We start from the raw sequence: 21,005 nt of genomic DNA on the forward strand, positions 1-21,005 counted from the left end.
AGCTGATTAGGAAACCTCAAGGGCCATGTGATCCCGAGGGCGAAGAAGAGATTCCTCTTAGGGATGCACGGATAGTGGCAGGCAAGGAGGAAGGGATTTGGCTTTTCTTTGTTTGTTTGTTTGTTTGTTTGTTTGTTTTTGCTTATCTCTGTTTCCTAAATTTTTTTTTAGAATGAGTGTGTATTACTTAGATAATTACAAGCTAATGTGCCTTCATTTATCTGTTCCACAGTGCTGAGGATCAAACCCAGGGCTTTCTAGGCAAGGGCTCAGTTATTCAGCTCCTAGGTCTTGTGGTAGTTTGAGATTGGCTCCCATGGGCTCATATGTTTGAATGCTTGGTTCCCAATTGGTAAAGCTGTTTTGGAAGGACTAGGAGGGATGGCCTTGTTGGAGGAGGTGTGTCACTGGAGGTGGCCTTTGAGTTTCAGAAGGTCAGGAAACTCCCAATCCTGGTTAGTCTGTTTCTCTCCCTTCCCCTCCCTTTACCCTCCCCCTCCCCTCCTCTCCCTACCCCACGCTGTCTGCCTACTGTCTGTGGATCAGGATTTAGGGCTCAGCTAGCTCTCCATCTCCATGCCTGCTTGCATGCTGCCAGGCCCCCTCCATGATAAGAATAGATTAACCTTGAAACTGCAAGCAAGCCCCCAGTTAAGTGCTTTCTTTTATAAGAGTCGCCTTGGTCTTGGTATCTCTTCACAGGAGTAGACAAGGCTCTAACATTTTAAAAAATTTATTTGTGATCTTATATATGTGGGGTGACAGAGTATGTGCACATGAGTGCAGATGCCTGTGGCAGCCAGAAGGGGTGCTAGGTCCCCCAGAACATGACTTATAGGTGGTTGCCTGATGTGGGCAATGGAAAGTGAATTTGGGGTCTCTACTAGGGTAGTACGTGTACAGGTATCTTGCCTGCAAGTTTGTCTGTGCACCATGTGCATACAGTTGCAGAGGGGGCCAGAAGAAGATGTTGGTTCCTCTGGAACTGGAGTTATAAACAGCCATTAGTCACCATGTGGATGTTGGAATGGAATGTGGATTTTCTTAAAGAGCATAGCTCTTAACCAATGAGCCATCTTTTCCAGTCCCACCCCCCCCTACCCCCATCTCTTTGGAGAAGCGGTCTTTGCTATATTAACAGGGAGAGTCTCAAATGCCTAAACTAAAGAGATCCTTCCATCTCACGCCTCAAGTGGAGGGGGCTACAGGCATGCAACACTGTCTCCAAGTTGTTTAAATAATTTTACATGTGATTATATATATTGTACATGAGTGTGTGTGTGTGCGTGTATATGTGTATGTATGTGTGTGTGAGTATGTATATGTTTGTGTTTGTGAGTGTGTGTGTTTGTGTGTACGTGTGTGTGTGTGCGTGTGACTGTGTGTGAATGTGTGTATGTGTATGTGTGTTTGTGTGTTTTGTGTGTATGTATATGTGTGTATGTGACTGAATTGTGTGTATGTGTTTGTGTTTGTGTGTATGTGTGTAAGTCTGTATGTACATGTATGTGTGCATGAGTGTATGTATGTGTGTATATGTGTGTGAGTGTGTTTGTGTATATGTGTGTGCATGAGTGTGCGTGAGTGTGTGTGAGTGTGTGAGTGTGTGTATATGTGTGTGCGTGAGTGTGTGTGTATATGTGAGTGTGTGTATATGTGTGTGCATGAGTATGTGTGTGTATATGTGTGTGTATGTGTGTATGTGTGTGAATGTGTGTGAGTGTGTGTATATGTGAGTGTGTGTTTATGTGTGTGCATGAGTATGTGTGTATGTGTGTGAGTGTGTGTGTATATGTGTGTATGTGTGTGAATGTGTGTGAGTGTGTGTATATGTGAATGTGTGTATATGTGTGTGCATGAGTGTGTGAGTGTGTGTGTATGTGTGTGCATGAGTATGTGTGTGAGTGTGTGTATATATGTGTTTGTGAATGTGTGTGTGAGTGTGTGTGCGTGTGTGTGAGTGTGTGTGTATATATGTGTGTGTATATGTGTGTGAGTGTGTGTATGTGTGTGTGAATGTGTGTGAGTGTGTGTGAGTATTGTGTGTGTATGTGTGTGTGTATGTGTGTGAGTGTGAGTGTGTGTGAGTGTGTGTGTGTGTGTGTGTGTGTGTGTGCCAGGCTTGACGGCAAGTACTCGTTGAACCCATTGAGCCATCCCACTGGTTCCCACTATCACCAATATTAAAATAATTAATATTGTGTTATGTATTCATTTGTTTGTTTATATAGGGCTTCTCTACATTGCTTTGGCTCAAAGCAATGTGATTCTCCTGCCGTTGGACTAGTAAGGATTATAGGCCTGAGCTACTGTGTCCAGCACCACTAACATATTTTTAAATGCAGTTTTCTGAAAAACACAAACAAGAAAAAAATATCCCCTTCAGTGCTACCCCCAGCCCTCACTATATTCACCTCGGTACCTAGCAGGTGTAAGACTGTGGCAGGCTTTCCAGAGGGCCCAGCTCAAAGGTTCTTCCTGGATATCTGCAGGCCCTTGGAACCAAACATGTCCTCAGCTAGAATCCCAAGGTGCCATAAGATCTCCTTTTCTCCAGGAAAGCTCGGTGAAGGTACCTGGGTACTAAGGCCGACCATCTGAGCCAGCTGTGTGTGATTCTGTTGTCTAGTACGTCCTACCTCCAGCTCCACAGCAAGTTCAGTTGGTGTGTGTGTATCAGCGTGTATCAGACCAGCTCCCTCGTCCTGACCAAACCCCACCATCCGGCCCCCTGGGAGCTCCACCCATCACCCACCTGCCCACCCCTGCATCTAATCCTCTCTGCTCTCCCTCTCTGTGCACCTCCACCATCCCTGAGCCTGCCAGTTGTTCATCTAAGTTTTTCCACCCACAGGCTGTGCTAGTTTGCTTGGTTGCTTGTTCCCTTACTCACTGAGGTGCCTGCTCACACACTACTTCCTTCCTGAGGCCTTTCCCAAGCATCCTCTCCAAAACAGTGGCCTCAGACACCACCCTTCTTCCCTTTCCCGACTGATTTCATAGCACCGAGAAAACAGCATCAGAACACCCCATCTCTAAACCAAAGGGCCCATTTTGAACCAACTGACAAATCCCCTAACACTCAGCCCACCCATCCAGACTGAACAGACTTCCCAGCATCTTCCATAAGTTGCCCCTAACCTTGACCAGCTTCATTGGGCAAACACTACTTACAGATCCCTTGAATTGGCCGGGAGTGGCAATGTAAAACTGTAGTCCCAGCACTTTTGAAGGTGGAAGGACCACCACAAGTTAGAGGCCAGCCTGATGTACCTAGTAAGTTCCATGCCAGCCTAGGCTACATAGCAAGACTCCGTCTAAAGCAGCAACGGAAACCTGAATTTCACCTTCTCCTCCTTCAATCAATGGCATGGAAGGGAATCTCCTTATCCTAGGCCTTCAAGTCATATGAAAGGATCAGTTAGCTCTGATGATGAACAGCACACTGGTCCTGGCACCTGAAGAATCATTCCTACCTTCAAGATGAAGACTCGAGACCCAGGACTGACACACGTGCTTAAGATCCCACTCAGAGGCTCAGTTGGGTCTAGAACCTTTACAGCCTCTGGCTTCGAGGCTGCCATGGCTGTAGCCATCACAGAGATGCTCTCAGAGGAAACACAAGCTCAGATGATTACAGCTGAGGAGACAGAGAAAGCCTGGGTGTGTCTGCCACACTGGCTTATGACTTCATCATATGACAAACAGGATTGCTCGGTGATTGTCTCCAACCCTCTAGGGCCTCAGTTTCTCCAGCTAGGTGGTATGCTGGTGCTGGCTGGCCTGGGACTTTTGCGATCTCCCTAGCAGAACACCATACTAGAGGTTCCTTCTACTAAATCCGTATGCATCCCATTTTGGGCAAGTGGGCCTATGTACTACCTTGGCCAACCAGGAGTTAGAGGTGTGGCAGGTGGGGACAGTGTGCAGGCTAGCCAGGAGGTCTAGAACAGTCTTTCCTGTCCCCTATACCTACCCCCATTCTGCAGCTATCCCCCTACTTTTTCAGGAAGATGAGGGAGGAAAAGGTAAATAGGTGCTTAGATCCATGCGCATCAAACTACAGAGGACATCAGAACCCCTGGAAGACTTGTCAATGGTGGCACTTGCCTGTAATCCCAGCACTCACGTGGTGGAAACAAAACTCCGAAACTCAAGGTCATCCCTGAGTACACTGAGACCTTGTCCTTTTTTTTAAAAGTGCTGATTTCTGGGTACTTCCTTGACAATGTCTGATTCAGTAAGTTCAAGGTGGAAATGGGGCTCAGTTACTAACCAACGCAGGGTTTTGTCTGTTTTTGCTTTAGCCACTGTATATCCAAACTAACCTGGAACCGAAGATTCCCTCCCAAAACCTCACAAGCGCTAGGATCACAGGCATGCGCTCCCACACTTGGCGCCAAATCAGCACCTTTAAAACAACGGCAATTCTTACCGTCTCCCCATCTGTACCTCCTCAGATCACTACCAGAAAGGGCCAGGAACGGGGGCTGTCGGGGAGGCAGGTGTTCTGTCAACATCAGCTTCACCACTAGTCTGATGTGCAATCCCAAATTATAACTGTAACTGCTCCAGGTGGCCCAGGGCTTCCCGTCAGTACGACACAATACCAAACCCTCCAAACACATAATCTCCATAAAATCCCCCAATCCCCACCATAATTTCCCAGGCACACAAGTGAGGTTACAGGCTACGCCAGTCTGGGAGTCCAGAAGTATACACGTTAATAGGAGTCACGCTATGGAATAGGACGTACTTTTTGACAAAACTGTCATTTAAAAACAAGGGGGAGGGCGTTAACTTTTCTAAAGTCATAATCAAAACCTGAGCCCAAGACCACCTGGACCTCAAGGTCAAAGACTTCCTCTGGGCTTCAAGTTCCCTCCCTGCCCACAACACGAAGGTAGGGGACCCTGAATGGTCACATCACTGACGGGTCACATCAGCTTGGCAATTCTTCAGTAGTGGGATGGGAAAGGAGAAGATCAGCTCAGTTCCAGGTACCCTAGAAACACACCCTGAAGGATGGCGGGAATCTCACAGGGAGAAAAGAGGTTGCTTCGAACTTCTCCGAGCCACACTCACTTCAGAAACACTAACCTCATATACGGTTGAATTTAGTAAATAATCCAGATCCCAAGACTTGGCAAGTGTAACAGTGGGGACACAGCTGGTGACTGTCCTAAAGAAGTTTAGGCTGCTGCGAGATGTCAGCTCAGCTTAAGTGGAGAGGTGACCAGACAGGCAGGGGTGACGCAGACAGAAGAAGGAGGGTATGCGAAAATGTGGTTGTCTGTGGGAAGCCAGCCCAGAAGGTTCTTGAGCCAGTGGGGAGGGAGCACAGAGAGGGTCAGATTCACGTTAGCACCCTCTGATAGTTGAATGTGATCTTAGAGGCAATGGGAGCCAATGGGGAGTTCAGAGAAAGGAAATGTCAACGTCCCACTTGTGTTTCAGGACCAGCACCTGAACTAAACCGTGGCCTAGGACTGGCATGCAGGTCAGGCACTGACAAGGAGATCCAGGAAACTCATCTGGGAAATGATGGAGACCTGGACCAGCAGCAACAGAGAGCAGAGAGGAGTGAATGGGCCGATGGTATCATAGCAAGCAGAACTTAGGGGCGATGAGGACAAATGAATGCCCTCTCTGTTGTGGGCAAGGACACTGGGCTGGTGAAAGTGCTCAGTAACACATGGGAACTGCAGTGAAGCCAGAGGAGGACCCAGTATCACGACAGTGTGAAGAGAGAAGCCCTCTGCCCAGACCGAAAAGAGTACATCCAGGGGGACGGGAAGCAAACAGAAGAGAAAGCACAGAAGTCAAGAGAAGCAAGTGTGGATGACAGCAAGGGGGGAGGAGGGGACGGCAGTATCCAATCCCTGATGACGTCTATTGGATTTGGTGGCATGTTGGTCCCTTGGTCCGAGGAGCCTCGAGGGCAGAGAAGGACCTGAGCCAGCCCAGGTGGAGAGAGACAGCACAGGGTGGGAATGGAGAGGGACACTGGAACCTTTCTCACCTGAGAGAGCAGGGGTAGGAGGAACCAAGAGAACAGAGAGCTGAAGCCTGGACTGTGGATTAAGTTAAGATGGATTCCCAGGCTGACAGGGTGAAGGGGAGAGAGGTAGAAGGGAGTTCAGTCAGACCAGGCAGGGTCAGGAGAGGGAGCTGAGCATGGGCACCCGGCAACTCAGAGGAGGTGGGGTTTTGTCAGAGCTGAAGAGGCAGTTTGGTTTCTCTGTTTTGTTGTTGTTTTCTTTTCTCTTTTCTTTTCTTTTCTTTCCTTTTGTCTTCTGGTTTGATTATCCAGTGAGGAAGCGGCCATGTGTGTGGAATGAAGGGATGCTTCCCTCACCAAGTCAAACCCAGGCCCTTTGTCTTCCTTGCTCCAGGACCTCCTCCCACCCTCCATGCTTCCAGGGTCCAGCCTGAGCCTTGCCAGTCAGTCCCTGAGGTCCCTGATATTTGCCTCTGGCCTGGGGAATATGTGACTCCTTCGCTCTCCAGATTAGGACCCCCAAAGCAGGGCTGCTCTGTTTCCCTCAGCTGGGAGACCCCGCTGCCAGTATGCCAGGACTCAGCCAAGACTCCTGAAGGGCAGAGGTCATGGCGCTCATTTCCTGCCTACTGAAAAGTATTTCTTGAGCTCCGAACAGAGCTGATGCTGAAAAAAGGACTTCAATTAGACTTGACAGGCACATCCTGACTAGGAGATGGGGGTGGGGGTGCAGAAAAGCCTAGAGGGTCCCACAGTCCTCTAAGGAGAGAGGACACTTACTTCCTCTTGTGGGTTGGGGCTCTGATGGGGGGCGGCATTAAACTTGCCTCAGAGCGAGGCTCTTTCCAAGAATCCTCAAGGGCTGGGAGGAGAGTTTCCCCTGATCCAGCGATTCTAAATATGGCAGAGGGAGTAAGAACACGTGATCCAGGGCCCCATACAAGGCTGCTTCTGGCAAAGCTGCATCTCTGGGCCAGAGGTCCAGAGTGGGACTCAGGGATGGGACGAGGTCTTAAAGGAGCCTTAGTTTCCCTGCCTGTAACACGAAGGAGAGACGATCCAAAAGGCGCCGTCAGCTTTATGACTGTCCAGCAGGGCAGTGGGAGGGAGAGGCTTAGCTCAGTTCTACTTTCTCCAAGGATGTCCCTGGAGGGACAGCAGCTGCCAGCACATAGTGCAAACTATGAAAAAAAAAATGTCTCCTATCGAAGGACCAATTAGAAAATGCATTCCCTTTCGCTGAACAAGTTGCAAAAACTTGACCCCTTGAGCTGGTTCCATTAGAAACTGGAATTGCTTGCTGTGGGCTGACCCACCTCTAAGTCACTGGAGCCCTCTCAGCCCAGCAGGGCACCTGATAGAAGGTCCAGGGATGATTCCATGCCCCTTCCTGGCTGGAGTGTGAACCAAGAAGGGTCCACCAGCTGGGCATGGTGGCACATGACTTAATCCAGGAGGATCTGGAACCCAAGGCCAGCCACATAACCAACAAGTCCAAAGCCATTGAAGCAAGCACATGAGACCCTGTCTCTAAAAACCAAAACCATTGTGTGCTCTCTCTCCCTCTCCCTCTCCCTCTCCCTCTCCCTCTCCCTCTCTCTCTCTCTCTCTCTCTCTCTCTCTCTCTCTTCTCTCTCTCTCTCTCTCTCTCTCTCTCTCTCTCTCTCTGTGTGTGTGTGTGTGTGTGTGTGTGTGTGTGTGTGTGTGTGTGTGTGTGTGGTTACAACAGACATTGGGCAGAGCCAACAGGATTCGTTTTTTAGGGTGTTTGTGGGAAGGTGTGCACATGAGTGTATGTGCCCATTCAGGTTCACATGTGCATAGGTCAAAGGACATTTCCAATGTCCTACCTGTCATTCTCCACTTTAATCCCTTGAAACAGGGTCTCTCACCGACCCTACCTAGAGCTCACCATCTTTCAGCTAGGCGGGCTGCTAGCAGGCCCTTAAAGTCCCTCCCATCTCTGCGCCCGTCCCCCAGCACTGGGGTCACAGACACATGTGGCCTTGCCCACTTTTCTCCATGGGTGTTGAGCATCCAAACTCAGGCCCTTGTGTTTGTGCAGCAAGCACTCCTACTGACAGAACTGTCTTGCCAGCCCCCAGTCAGCTTCTCTCTCCACAGGAACCATGAGCCATGAGGTAAGGGGCGATGTACAGAGAGCAGTGTTGTTGGCCCTGAAGTTTTCCTGCCCCTTCTCTAGTCCACGAACCCCGAATGTACTCCTCGCTGTGAAGACTCCATAACATCCCCTTTTCTTAGTGTTCTCCACCTCCTACGCCAATCTTTCCTGAGCCAGATCCTCTAAAACATGCGACATGGACATCGGTGTCTTCTGGACAAGGCACTTGAGTGCTATGGTTTACATGTGGCCATCCCCAAGCTTCGTGGCAGGAAGCTTGATCCCCAGTGTGGCAATAATATGAGGTGGATCCTGATGGGAGGTTGCTAGATCGTTGAGGGCATGACCTCAGAGGCGTTAGCATAGTTCTTGAACTGTCTTTGGCCACATCCTATCATGTGACCACACACACACACACACATACACACACAAGATTGTGATATTATTATCCATGAGGCCTTCACTAGACCTGAGCTAATGCTACTGCCACTCCCTTAAACTTCCAGAATTATGAGCTAAATATACAGCTCTTTCTTTTTATGAAGCACCTAGCCTCCGGTATATTGGTATAGTAACAGAGAATGGGTTAATAATTAAATGAGTAGCCTCTTTTTCTCCCAGCTTGTCCAGCCTCCAAACCTCCACTTGTTCTCTCTGCTTCTATCAGTCAGACTGCCTTCTGCAGCCCTCAAGGGAGTTGCGTGGTATGTCAACACAAACCGGTGATGACCAAGCAGGAGAAGACTGTCTGTCTGTGGGGCTAGCAGGCAACGCCGACTTCTTAGCTAGCTGCTAAGGCCTAGTGAAGGGGAACTAAGGGCTGGGATACAAGCTGCCCAGATTTGAGAAACATAAGCAAGATGGCCAGTAGAAACTCTCCCTTGGCCCCACTAAACAGTCCGACGTGTATTCAGCTGGCTCAGTTCCACGAGCTGGGTCTCACACAAGATTTTACTTGCACCCAAATCTCTGCTGTTTTGCTTTTGTTTCTTCAGTGTGAAATCCACCGATATGACTCCGGTTCAAGTGTGGTGTGCAAGGAAGGTCCTGGCACAGGCCACTCTGTTAGCACTCTCCCCTGCACCACCACAGTACCCAGGGCTTTGCTTGTTCTCCACATCATTTTTGTTCTGCCTCTCCATCTTTGCATGTGTGTGCACCCCTATTCTGGCTGGTTAGGTGGGACGCACCTCATGCTCCCTTGACCCTCCACCCCATCTCTTTGCTAACTTCCATAGTGGAATGAAAACCTTTGTTGTAATAACTGCCACCACAGCTCCAAAGGTCTGTCCTTTTTACCGTGCATGTCCTGCGCCTGACTCAGATATTGGGTAAGTTTCCTGAGGAAAGGTATACCCCTCCTCCCTAGCACATTGGAGCTCCTGACGCCATACCTCAACCCTCCCTGAAGCAGGAGAGACTGTGGGGAAATGACATAGCCTAGAACCACAAAGTATTTATTCATTCACCATTCATTCATTCATCCATTCATTCATTCAGTAACCATTTCCTATCCATTCATTGACCATTTACTAAAGACTCTTCACCAGCCAAGCCCAAAGTCATACAATAGCCCTGCCTTCAGAGAGCTTACATTCTTGGTAGAAGGCGATAATAAATGAGGCATTAAATGATGATGGAGAAAAACTAAAGGACAAAAGGACACAGAGACCCAGTGTGTGGGAGTGGGGAGACTATTGTGGTCAGGAAGGCGGCATCTGGCCACAGGGGAGCAGGTAGAGCACCACGCAAGCATCTGAGCAGGGGGAAGCCGTGCAGCAAGCCTGAGGCAGAGGACGCCTGGCGTGTTCCAGACCATCCGGGAAGAAGTGGGATAAACCAGGGAGGGAAGGAGGTGGAAGTGGATGTGAGGTAGCTGAGGATGTGGTCCTTCACTCCCAGGAGAGACACAGGATGTGAGCAGGAGCAGCATGGGAAACGGGGATGCACTGGGAGAAGAGTAACATTAGCCCCTCCTCGAGGTAGGAAGATAAAGGCACGATCCCAGCAGGAGACTTGCTCCAGAGGTAGAGATGGCGAGATCAGATCCGGGTTGATTTTTGGCACTAACGATCTCTTAAACATCTACCAATCTTCTCCTTTCAGGTGGGGAAACTGAGTCCCAGAAGGAGGCCTGCCTCCCTGCGCTCATACATTAGATCACACTGGGTACTGGGCCTGGCCTTGAATCTCTCAGTCACGAGGGTAATGTTCTTTTGTTTGCCTGCAGAAGTAAGATTCAGCACCCGCTTGCCCCCCCACGCCCCCTTTTCTAAAAGTCAAGGGACCAGGATGGAACCTGCTTTGTCCCTTCCTGCATGTGACCCAGTGGCCCTGTGTTCGAGGATTCCCCATTGCCCCAGCTACTTAAGCCTGATGGGGTCAGGGTCACCTCTAAGGAGCCTTCCGTTCTCTGAGTCAGCAGGCTTGTGTTGAGGGGGAGGGGCAGGATTTTAGTCCCAGCCACTTGGTTCTCAGCACTTCCAGAGCCTGAGAGGGAACTGGCGAGAGCTGACAGGGTGGGACAGGAGCGTTGGGGAGGGCAGGGCCCCCTGGGGAGCTCAGGTGCCAACACTGATCCCAGCCTGGGAATTCTGCCGACTCAGCCACTAAGGACCCCACCCAGAGTGAGGTCTGTGGGTCTGAAAAAGCAAAACAGTATGCAAACTCACAGGCCAACAGCTGGGGCAGCTGAGTGCCCCCCTAGGAACCCCAAACCCAGATTCAACCCTGACTGAAGCTACTCAACCCTGCAAACTGGACCAGACTTGTGAGCTCAGGCCGGAGCTGTTCCATAGCCCCACTTAAGGTGGGAGCTAGGAGGTTATCTGCAGATTCTCTCTCCGTTTCTTCTGTTTATTAAAGGAGGGCTGCCCAGCCAATAATTCCAGCAGACCAGAGTCCTCTAAAAGGCAAAATCCTGCCTGTTGGCTCTAAGAAGTGTAAGGACTTGGGGTACCTAGGAGGCATGACACAGGGGCATAAGCAGCACTAGGAACCTAGATGGGCAGCTTCTCTACCCTTTCTTGGCCAAGTGTCAGTATAGTCCTCTGCAGAAGCCAGGACCAGAAGAGCCTTATTTTTGGCTGGTCCAGCTGGCTACTCTGGCTTCCGGGACAGGAAGTGAGGCTCTGGACAGCTTCTAAAGCTGCCCATTGCTTGTTCTCTAGGAAGTCAGTGAATGCCCAGGAGTCATCCAGAAGAGGGTCTTTTACTCGATTTACTCGGAGAATCTTCTGCCTCTAGAACTCTCCCATTTCTGAATAAAGGCATCAAAGAGGAGTCAGAGTAGAACTTCATTAGCTGTGCAGATCAGAGAAGAAGGGGACAACACGCATCTCTGGTTCTGCTGCCCTGTCTTCTGTTGATAGACCCTGCTCTTATCATGGCCAGAACAAGTTTGAATTCAGCTCGGCCTTAGCTGGTGGGCGTAAGGCGCAGGATCTGTTCCACTCTAGGACTCAATTTCTCCCTCTCTCTAACAGGATCAAGAATCCCATGTGCTGCAGCCTGGAGGAAGGGGTCTTCTGGCATGAAGCCTGAGCAAGGTTAGGTTCACCTGGGGACACAAGAGGCTGACAGCAGGCGGGCTCCTCCGGAGAGGAAAATGTTCTTGGGGAAAGCTCCTAGGGACCCCTCCCTGGCGCAGCCTTTGGCTCAAGCCGGTTTTCCACCACAAGGAATTCTCCCATTTCTAAGGTGCGAGCCACCAGACCCCAAATCCCGGCCTGGGCGGGGGCATAGTGGAAGGGGCGTGGTTTGTGGGCGGGGTAGTATGAGGTGGGGCTTTGCCATTGCAAGCTCGAAGAGCGGCGGCTCCGGTTACCTCTCCGCGGCCTCCCCGCCCGGCCGGCTTATTTTTCGTTTCCAAATTAACAATTGAAAACGCTGCGGCCTGAAAGGCGAGCAGCGGGCCAAGCGGAAAGTGTGAAGGTGCTGCGGCGTCACCAAGGCCGGGGGTGGAGAGAGTGCATTCGACACCCCGAAGGGCCACGATTGCCCACCCACGAAGGCCGACGGCGCGAGGGAGGGGGAGAGGAACGACGGAATCTTGGCCTGATGTAGCCTTCCCTGTGCTGCTCTGGCTAGGGTCGCCGGACCCAGTGCTCAGGCTCGGGATGATGCCAGCCTCTGCGAGGACGAAAGGGGGAAAGGGGAGAGCGCGCTAGGGCTAGGTTTCCACTCACAGGCTGAGTGCCCAGGCGGACAGCAGGTGCCAGGCAGCACCTCATAGCACCGTCCTTAAAGGCTCCTAGTGTCAAGGAGTTTTACGTGTGGCCTCAAGCAAGTCACTTCAGCTTGCCAAGACTCGATTTCCTCATCTGGAAAATGGAGAGAAAATAAGCACCTTCCAAATAGATAAAGGAGGCTGGCTCATAGAGAAACCTTTTATCGTCGCAGCTATTACCTGTGTTGTCAGTGATGTGGTAGTATTGACTCCTAGGTACCCCTCTTCCTCCCACCATAGCCAAAGTTACTTATCACCCTCCTCGGGGCCTTCTTGATCCCGGTAAGGGGCTCAAAAACTAGGTGAGTGAGAAGACCTGGGCTCCTCCTTCAAAGGGGGCGGTGCCAGGCCTGCATCATGAATACCCTTGTTGCCCAGTGTATGAAGGATAATAGATAAACTCCCTGTTCCCTGTCACCTAGGCACAGGGAGACAGGTGTTAGCCCTCCTGCCCCTGTAGCACATAAAGTGCATTCTGTATTCTGTGAATACAGAAGCTTTGTCTTTTTCATGGTCTCTCTCCAACACCTAGGACAAGCACAGTGCAATGTAGGTTCCCAATGAATAACTATTGAGTGAGAGAATGAACAAGCAGGCCAGTCAACCTGGGAAAGTCTCTAGTGGCACCTTTATAAAGGGAGCAGGGAGAACCCTCCCATCCAGAAACACAGGGCAAGTGACATGGCAGGAGGTGGGAGACATAGGGAGACAGAGAAGAGAGACAACATTCTCAGGAGGCAGAATAAAGATAATCTGTCTCCTGTTCCCCCACTACCCACTCCTGGTCAGCCTAGGACCCAGCCTGGTTCTTCTAGTTGGGTCTTCACAACTTCCTAGGAGTCAGGCCTGGCCCCACACCCGGTCTACCTGGAACCCAGTGCGAGTGCCCCGTCCCACGTCTGTCAGTCCTACGGCCTCGATCCACTTCCCACACTGATTCCTATGCTGTCTCCCATGCTTGGCACCCTCCTCCAGTCCCAGGCATCCCTGTTCAACTTTGGGAAGCAGTACCCCGCCAGTCCCTTAGGATTCCAAAGTCCTAGCTGGGCACCCTCAGAAACCTTTGTCACTGTCTCCTCTGTCTGGTCTGTGCCGTGTCCCACTGTCCCACTGCCCCACTCCCTCTGTCCCACTCCACTGACACTCATTTTCTAAAGCAACTCAGACTTGCTCCTTCACGTCCACTAGGCTGGTCCAAGTGGGTGCCAAGGGCTTGAACCCTGGTGACTTGGGACTTTGCCAGCCTTGTGAAGCCTGAGGAGTCTGGAGAAAGTTGTCTTGGGGTTACTTGGAGAAGCCTGGGCAGAGGGAGGGAGGGCCAGTACCCAAACACCTCTGATGCTGGCAGGACAGGGCAGAGTTCAAATGGAGACCCACCTATGGGAAGTCTAAATATTTAAAAGTTTAAATCAAGTTAACAAGCTGTTAAATAAAATGTGTTCTGTTCTTCCTGGCACATCTACCTTCATGATGACCTGAACGACCAAGGTTGAATTTCAGTGCTGGGACTCTTGGGTCCTGGGCTGGAATGTGGCAGGGTATGACCTTGTGATCCTTAGCCCAGGATCTAGCCCCATTCTCTTCCCTCATTCAACCTATCCCATGAGCCTCTGCTTTTGCTCGCTGTGAATTCACAGTCCCCGGTTTCTCACCCTGGGTTACCTGGAAGGAGAACAGCATGCAGGTTTTCAGGGCTACACAGGAAGAGTAGACAGGATCCTCGCCCCTATCCTGAACTCCACCCAAACCAGCCCTGCTTTGGTCTGCTATATATATGCACCATGCTTCTGAGTCAGGATCCTATTCCAGAACCAGGTCTACTGCTTCCAAGCGACTGGAAAGCTCTGATCTAGGCCCTCCCCTATTGAAGGCAGCGAGGAGTAAGGACTGGGGAACCACAGCAAGCAACAGGCAGACACAAACTCAGGGCACATCCCAGCACTCGTGCCTCGAAGCTAGACCAAACTCTGGGAGCATGTTTCTGATTGATAAGTCCCAGGGCTACCAGAACAAGAAGTCATCGACAGTGTGAGTGGTGCAAGGGTGAGCTGGCACCTGGAACCTTGACATGGACTTCAACTCTGATTGCCCAGCTCAGGGACACATTCAAGAGCCAGACCAGGCTCCAGAGAAGGAAGGGAGCCCTGGTATAAATAACAGTGGGGGGCCGGGATGTTTGGGCCCATCTCCCAGGCGACGGCTGTGTTTACTGCCCAGCAAGGGGGGGGGGGGCAACCCACACATTTGCCTCCCTGACTTGTAGCCAAATTTCTCCAGGAAGGGGTGGCCCAGGATTAGCCCCAAACACTCCAATTTACACCCCAACCAAAGGATCATCTACTGGACATAGGCCCTAAACCTCCCTGCCATTGCTGGCCTCCTCTAGCCCCAAATGCTGCAGAGTGCACCTCTCTCCACCCCCAAGTATTCAAGCACTTCCCCACCCAAGACCTACTTCTACTCAAAGACTGGAAGGGTGGGGAGCATGAGAAGGACAGAGAGGGCCATGAGCAGAGAGCTGGGTGTGTGCCAGCATCTAGCTGGGGCCACTGGGCACAGGGCAGAGACAAACCTCTCCCACGGCCCTAGCCAAGACATGGGGAGGGCTGCAGCCCCCAGATTAGGAGCGTGCAAATCCCTTTCCTCAGCCCACAGTTCATCCCATGCCTGTCATGTGAGAGCATTAGATGGGGAGGGCTGGCAGGTGCCTGCTTGATCACGCACTGGCAGTCACACACACCAAGGGAAAGACCACTGATGCAAGGCAAGTGGGAAGGTCCTTCCCCCATGGGGCAGCAGCTGCATCAAGGCTGGGCTGGGCATGGGGTTGAGGTTGAGTTCTAGCCAGCCTAACACACACACACACACACACACACACACACACACACACACACACACACACACACAGAGGGAGGGGGGGGGAGGGAGAGAGAACTCTGCTCAGCTGTCTGATGAGTCTTGCCTGGGACAACAGCTAATTCATACTCAAAACTGGGGCAGTGTGTTCATCCCAGCTAGATACCTGGGCATGCACACATGTATGTGCTTATGTGTGAAGGTCAACCTCAGAGTCAGCCTCTCTGCTGGGGCCCTCCCTGCCTGTCTCATGCTCCCCACCCTTCCAGTCTTTGAGCAGTAAGAAAAATGCTGGAGTATTTGGGGTGAATAGAGGTGCTCTCTGTAGCATTTGGAGTGAGAATGAGGGCAGGTCTAGAGAGGCTAGAGCCTCCTAAGCCATCTGCCTCTTTTTATTACAAGGTCTCTCTCACTGGGCCTGGGGTCCACTGACTGGGCAAGGCCTGCAGGCATCCTCAGAGTTCTGCCTCTGCAACCCTGGAATTCCAAAATTGTACTGATACTGGATTTTCACCCATGTGCTGGGGATCAAACTTAGATCTTCATGCTTGGGTGGTACTCATTTTGTTGACCAGGTTATCACCTCAGACAGACAGACAGACAGACAGACAGACACAGACACACACACACACACACACACACACACACACACACACACATGCACACTTTGCTTGTTTGTTTGTTTGTTTGTTTGTTTTTGCAGTGGTGAGAAACACAGGACCCTCCACATCATAAGCAAACGTCCTACCCTTGAGCTACCTTCCTTGCCCAGCCGCAGTATGGAATGGTGTAACATTTCCTCCAGGGGGGATTACCATGAGGATTCCTGTGACAAGGACTCAGCGAGATTATTTGAACACAGAAACTAAAGTCCACACTGGGACAGGTGTGCTGTAAAGTACTCTGTGGACCAACACGTGGGAGAGGGAAGCTCCTTTCCAGCACAATGACAAGGCTCGGAGGGTGTGACAGCTCACCCATGGATTTGCGTTTACTCTCTGCCCAGTTCAGAGCCATGGCCTCTTTATTAGTAGTGTGGCAGTGTAGGGTTATGGCAGGAAGAGGTCTTATGACTGGTGATTTCTAAACCCTACTGAGCTGACAGGAGGGAAAGAGGAGCTGGGCTCTGACTCTTTCTCCTGACCGACATCTTGGTCTCAGTCAGTCCTTGCACGTTCTCATGGGGCTGTTCTACATCACTACTCTGGGGGCACCCACATACCCCGATCCCAAACCCTCCGACCCTTTCCACCAGCCTTTGGGCCTGGTTTCACACTCCCTGCTTCCAAGCATACCCCCAGCTTGGCTGCCTCTCCCAGGGCAGGCTTTGCATACAAGCCTTGAGCTTTCCCTACAGGCAAAGTTCCTGGGCTGCAGGCCAGGTGGGGACAGCCAGGCTCAGGGCAGAGTTAGGAGGGCCGTGGAAGGACGCTCTGGGATGCAGGTCTTGGGATAGCAGGGGAACAACTGAGTCCTTCCCCCATCAAGGTCCTGCTCTGTCCTAGAAAGGCATTACTAACAGAAATCTGCTGTCACCCACACTCAGTCCCTTCTATTGCCTTCTCCAGGAAGCCACTCTGCCCAGCCAGCTTGGGCTGGGTAGACACTTGACCACTCTCTGGGATCCCGCAAGATCTGCAGTTCCTAAAGACTTATCTCACAGTGTAGAAGCCCGTCCGTGTTCCCCCAGGGAACGGGGCTTGGGTCCTGACTCACTGCTCTGTCCTCAGCTTCTGGCTTAGGGGGCACCCCCAGGGACTGCCAGGGAAGCTTCCAGAATGAGAGCAGAACAAAGGGTGAGGAAGAGTGGACCAGGTAGGACCACGAGGTGGGAGCAGTGTCCTGAACTTGGTGGATGAAGTTTTATTTAGGATAGTCTCCCTGAGCAACAGGTGCCACGAGGATGAAGAACTTTCACCAGGCTGTAGCCTCCCATGCTGGACCTCAGCTGGTTTGGGTCTTGTCTCAGCTACTAACATCCAAGCATGCGGCTTAAGTAACTTGGGCCTCAGCCTCATCGGAAAAAATGGGCCCACTGGCAGGATCCACATCATAGGGCTGCTGAGAGGCAAGTTCCCAGAGCAGCGTCTGTCTGGCTTTTGGTAAGCACTCAATAAACACTCGCTATTATTATCTTTACTGTTACTGAGAGCTGGAATAGGGGGAGGAGCCTCAGGAAGGGAGGGGCTGCTGGTCGCCACCCACAGGCATGCTTTCCTTCCCATTGCAAGCCTGACCTGCAGCAGCCATGTGCAAGGTTCCTACCCAGATAAAGCACGGGCTCCCTGCACACTCAGAGTCTCGGCACTGTCTGGACTGAATCTAGAAAATTCTCATTCTCCAGACACTACTTCCTGCCACTTCCTCTTATCAATGACAAGGGCTTGTGCTTAACCAGCAAGCTGCAGCTTCCGTTTCTAAACAGCTGGCACAGTGGTGTATCTACCTTATAGGGATCTTGGTGGGATCCACGAAGTACTGTGTGGAAACCAGTTAGCACAATTCCAGATACAGATCTGGTGAAAAGCTCCTTACTAAATACGGGCTCTGAGTGTTCTTAGGACCTCAGTCCGGTACATCTCTGAGCTTTGGTCCAGGGCTTCCCAAGAAAGGAATTGCCATGCTGGCTAGCCTGTTCTTTCAGGGCCAATTTGCTCCTCCATAGCTGAATCTCAGGGCTCAAACTAGAATCAGCAAGAGAGAGGGAGATGAGGGCCCCAAGGCTCCAAGGAAGTGGCAGCCTATGATGGGATGACAAAAATAAGAAAACCAGCATACTGGCCTGTTCTTCCAAACACTTCCCAATTCACCAAAACTTCACACAGCAGATGGCCCAAGAGGTGGGCAGGATGAAACTAGAGTTCTATGGTGGGAAAAGACCGGCACCTCAGTGAGGTTGGTCCTGCCCAGTTTTACACAGGAAGCAGGGGCAAGAGCGATTCCCAGCTTGGAAACCCCTGGGCCAGTGTTCCTGATTTGAGCTAGCCCAACCCCCCAAGGCCAGTCTTAGGAAACAGCCCACAGTGAGGGGGGGGGACAAGACCTGGCTCCTCTGTTCCCCAATAATCCTTTCAACCGGGAGCCAGGACAGGCCCCCAGCTCTTGGGGATTTTATATTTTGGATGAATTTCCAAAAGCACTTCAGGGACTCCATAAGGTTTTCAAACTTTGTATTTTGCCAAAGTAAGGACATTTTTTTAAAATCCCTGCCTTATCACTTCACAAAAGAAAGCACATAATTTCATACTTTATGACGGTTTTGAAGTGGACTGCATTTAGCCTAAAGAAAAAGTCACCATGATGTCCTTAATTTCCTCAGTTTTTCCCCCCGGCCTCTGCTTATGCATCTGAGAAGCGCTTGGAGCTTGAGGGTCTCATATATGTGGGTTCGAATCCTGCTCTGCAACAGACTGGCTGCATGACTTGGTTTGCCTCCTTGTCCTGTCAGCAGAATGGGGACAATAGCAGTGCCAGCCACAGGGGAAAAAACTAGGTAGCTGTGTGTGCAGAGCAGTCAATCAGGAAGCATGGTGGTTTCCTTCCCCCATCTGTCCTACCTACAGCTCCTGCAGGCAAAAGGGTAGGGGCTCCCTGCATAGCTCAATGGCCAAGGGCTCTGTAGAACCTGTTGCAAAGGGACCCCTGCCTCGAAACCTTCACCTTGGCTATTCCTGTCCATCTGCACTCAGGATATAGGCAGAGAGAACTTCCAGACTTGGAGGACCAAGGAGTGCTCTCTCCACTTCTCTCCAGAGGGTAAAACCCTTCTCCTCTTAAAACCTGGCCACCACCACTCTCTCATGCCTATACCTATATAGTAGCCACGTATAGTGCTCACCCTTTCCTACGGAGGTCTGACGGTTCATTGAGAAAGAACCAAGAGTAACACATGGGGCAGAAGGTTAAATTCTGGGACACTGCGGGGTCTCCAGTAGAGCCTGAAGTAAAGTGGGCAGAGAATGCTTCTGAGAAGAGCCGATGTTCAAACAGGGCTTTGAAGGATCAATAGGAGTTGGTGACCCAGCAGTGGGTGTGAAGAGGAAGTATGTGACCAGCCTAAGGAAAAGAACAGTGAGCACTAGTGCATTGTGGGCCATTGCCAAGAGGAGGCACAAAGGGTGTCTGAAGGAAGAGCTTCCTGGGGTTTGGAGGTGGGGAAGCCACCGGATTCAGAAAGGAGGACAGTTTTGGAGAGATAGGCTGGGGTGTTCACTATCTGGATATTATCTGGGACTTCAGAGATAAAACCTTTTCCTCAAAAAGATCACATAACGTCACAGGATTGTGAGTGCACCATGAAACTATGAGGAAAGGGCCCATGCTGAAAGCCCAGAATTTAAGGACAGAAAGAGGAGGCACAGGGGAAAGGCAGGAGGCTTGAGCCTCCTTCCCCCGGAAACGAGGGTGCTAGTGGCAGAGTGCTTGCCTAACAGCACAAGGTCCTGAGTTCAATCTTCTGCATCCTCAGGGGACTGAACATAGGTAGGAGGGCCCTGTAAATTCAGACCCCTGCTAAGACAGAGAATAGCAGGAATCTTGTTCTGGGTTCAAATGCTGCTTCTACGATGCGGCTTCTTCCCATGCTAGTTGTGTTGATGTTAGACAAGTCATTTAACTTCTTTTTGTGTGTTGTTTGTTTGTTTTTAGACAGGGTATCACTGTGTAGCTCTGGCTGTCCTAGAACTCATAATGTAGACCAAGCTGACCTTGAACTCACCAACATCTGCCTGCTTATATGCCTCCTGGGTGTGAGCCACTCTAGCAGTCATTTAACTTCTCTCTCTCTCTCTCTCTCTCTCTCTCTCTCTCTCTCTCTCCCCCCTCTGGTGTGTGTGTGAGTGAGTGATGTGTGTGTGTGTGTGTGTGTGTGTACATGAGTCTGAGCCTGCATGTGCAGTAGCGGATACAGTTCCTTGATAGAGTGCCTGCGTAGCATCCACAAGGCCCTGGGTTACATCTCTATCACCACTACAAAAAACTCCCAGATGTGGTGATGTCAGTGCTTGAAATAAGGGTGGATGAGAATGCGGAGTGTAGGGTTGGTCTAGGTCAATTAGAAAGGAACTGCGCATACACACACACACACACACACACACACACACACACACACACACACACACCAAAATAAAAGAGGGCCCGAAGGAGTTGCTGACATGTCCACTCAGCCTTATCCCATTCCCAGGCTGTGTGCCTTCTGCTGGACCAAGGGTCCCCCCTTCCTCCCTATCTTACTTCTCCCACTCTGAGGCCCCCAATCGGAGACTGGCAGGAGAAATGGGTGAATGCATTCAGGGACTGGCTGTTCCCTGGGCCTATATGGCACACAGCATAACAATGTCTATCTGTTGAACTGCGTCCTGGGCCATCTGATCCTGTCTCCTGACTCGGTTTCCTTCTCTGCCCAGGCTTTGAGGCCTCTGGAGCTCTGAGGTCTCTGCTCTGACTCTCGGCAGGAAGGATGGACTAGACAGAGAAGCTGTGTGGGTCCCACCCAGCCCATCCCTGAAGGAGGATTCTCCCTGGAGCTCAGGATCCTGACTGCACCTGGGTGAGGGCTGTCCCTTCTGCAGAGGGTGGCAGTCAGGCCCAGATGGGTCAGAAGCACCTGGATTGTGCTGACGAAGCCACTCTTTCTTGTTCTCCTTCTTTCCCCAACCCCTAGAGACAGCCAAGCCCAGCAAAAAATAAACCCAAAGGCAGAGACCTGGACACTCCAAGGAGGGGCTGCAAGGAAGGAAGGGAAAGGAGATGCAGAGAGAGCCCTTCCTTCCCTCACCCCAGAGCCAGCAGATCCTGAT

The 21,005-nt window shown here is 51.1% G+C and overlaps 1 protein-coding gene and 1 long non-coding RNA gene across 5 annotated transcripts in view; one reads left to right on the forward strand and one right to left on the reverse strand.

The window, feature by feature from the left end:
• Kcnq4 (potassium voltage-gated channel subfamily Q member 4) overlaps window positions 1-21,005 on the reverse strand; it is a 51,817-nt gene that overhangs the window by 23,627 nt on the left and 7,185 nt on the right. Inside the window, exon 1 of one of the 4 annotated variants that reach the window (XM_087548312.1) lies at window positions 3,477-3,629. The gene's annotated coding sequence lies outside the window, so the exon portion shown is untranslated. 4 annotated transcript variants of the gene reach the window in all.
• On the forward strand, window positions 5,487-11,822 carry LOC120102968 (uncharacterized). Its single transcript, XR_015620470.1, has 3 exons — window positions 5,487-5,831; window positions 10,230-10,328; window positions 11,609-11,822. It is a non-coding gene; the product is annotated as an uncharacterized LOC120102968 (long non-coding RNA).

This window comes from Rattus norvegicus, chromosome 5 (assembly GCF_021556685.1).
Source record: "Rattus norvegicus strain SHRSP/BbbUtx chromosome 5, alternate assembly SHRSP_T2T, whole genome shotgun sequence".
Lineage (NCBI taxonomy): Eukaryota > Metazoa > Chordata > Mammalia > Rodentia > Muridae > Rattus > Rattus norvegicus.